Raw genomic sequence first — 2143 nt, forward strand, 5'->3', positions numbered from 1 at the left:
CCAAAGGAAAATAAATCATTCTACCAAAAAGACACATGCACTCACATGTTCACTGCTGCACTATTCACAATAGCAAAGACATGGAATCAACCTAGGTGCCCAGCAGCGGTGGACTGGATAAAGGAAATGTGGTACACACACACCATGGTGTACTACGCAACCATGGAAAAGAATGAAATCATGTCCCTTGAAACAACATGGATGCAGCTGGAGGCCATAATCCTAAGCTAATTCATGCAGGAACAGAAAATCAAATACTACCTCTTCTCACTTATAAGTGGGAGCTAAACATTGAGCACACGGGGACATAAACATAGGAACAATAAACACTATGGACTACTTGGTTTGGGGGAGTAGAGAGAGGGAAATGGGTTGAAAAAATACCTGTTGGGAACTATGCTCACTCCCTGGGTGATGAGATCCATACCCCAAACCTCCACATCACACACTATACCCATGTAACGAACCTGCACATGTACCCTCTGTATCTAAAATACAAGTTGAAATTTAAAATTTAAAAAAAGTTACCAATGCAAAAAAAAAAAAAAAAAAAAATGGGAAGAGGACTTGAGACATTTCTCCAAAGAAGATAAACAAATGGCCAATAATAAGCACATGAAAAGATGCTCAGTACCACTAATTATTAGGGAAATGCAAATCAAAACTGCAGTGAGATAGCAGCCATTAGGATGGCTACACTAAAAAAATACAGAAACTAACAAGTGTTGGCCAGACTCAAGAGTCCACTACGGGGCCATGGTGCTAGTTAGAGACCATACTGTTGTCATAGGTATGCTTTTGTGCCTCTAAAAAAACAATCAGTTGCCATCTGAAGAAAAGACAGAATCAGAATATTAAAGCTGGAAGGAACTTTAAGGAAGATCTGAATGGAAAGGGTCAGTAATTTTAAAAAAATACTGGAAACACAAGAAGAGACAGAGCCTCCAACAGAAGCTCCAGTACCGCAGCCGATTCAAGGGGAGCTGCTGCGGGTAGGCGACCCCTCCATTCCTCTTGTGGCGCCCACATGTACCAAGTATCCTTCACCAGGTGTTCCTTGCTTTTAAATAAGAAGGTTGAGTTGGACCCACTGTTTTAATAGCCTCTCTGACCTTATTTTGTTATCTAAGGGACTTAGTGACTTTGTGACCAAGGTCACAGCTTATTAGTAACTGTTAACTGGAACGTCAATCTTTTTCCTACTCCATTGCCTCAGTCTGTAAATAGGTCACACATCAGCCAACTTCTCCTAGTCCTCCAACGTAGGGCCAAGATTAGAAGGCTTCCTAGGCAAAGTGCTGGCAGCCCTCTCTTCACTACGGAGCCCTGAAAAGCCCATTTCCACCTGCATTCCCCCAGGGGGGCTAGAGGTAAGGAGAATGGAGGTAGAGGTGGTAGCTGGTGCTGGCTGGCAAAGCTAGGCCTCTGAGCTCACCCACAAAATTGACTTACATTTTAACATTTATTGAGTTATAACATGGAAATGCAAATCCCAGGAACAGAGGGAGAAAGGGGTCAGAACAGCACAGCAGGCCGTGCACCACAGGGCTCACGCCAGCACTGGCCTGGTATCCAGGTGCTTCTGAGCCCCAATTCTGTCTGTGACTCAACCCCAACACAGAACCTGCCAACCAGCACACCTGGCAGAAGCCCGGCCCGGAGGAATCACAACATAGAGACAATGGTTAGTGCAAAGGGCCAAACACCCAAAAAGCCACCTCAGCAGACTTAAGAGACTGCTTAGAAAGAGAAAAGACTAGTGATTTTGGTGTAAGGGTCACCTTTTACATGAAAATGAATAAGCAACATTTTACACTGTTTTTCAGTCAATGGACAACCCTTACCCTCTGCCATCCAGAGCAATCACATGGACCTCTTTCAAGCAGCCAAACCAAGCCGGGGAAGGCTGGGGTGGGGCGGACTCCTGCTCATCTCCCTCCCACGACCCGGCCATCAAGGCAGACCTGCCATTGCCCCCCAGTCTCAGGAGCAGCTGGGCACCCTCAGAGCTCGGCCTGCCTTGTGCAGAAACAAGGGTGGATCCAGGACGACCCATGCAAGGGAAGTCAGGGCAGGCTTCTGCCCCCCTCCCCTACTTTTACTACATGATTTAAGGGGGTGAAGGAAAAACTCAGACATGCAG

Source organism: Trachypithecus francoisi, unplaced genomic scaffold, assembly GCF_009764315.1.
Source record: "Trachypithecus francoisi isolate TF-2019V2 unplaced genomic scaffold, Tfra_2.0 Lachesis_group10, whole genome shotgun sequence".
In the NCBI taxonomy this organism is placed as follows: Eukaryota; Metazoa; Chordata; class Mammalia; order Primates; family Cercopithecidae; genus Trachypithecus; species Trachypithecus francoisi.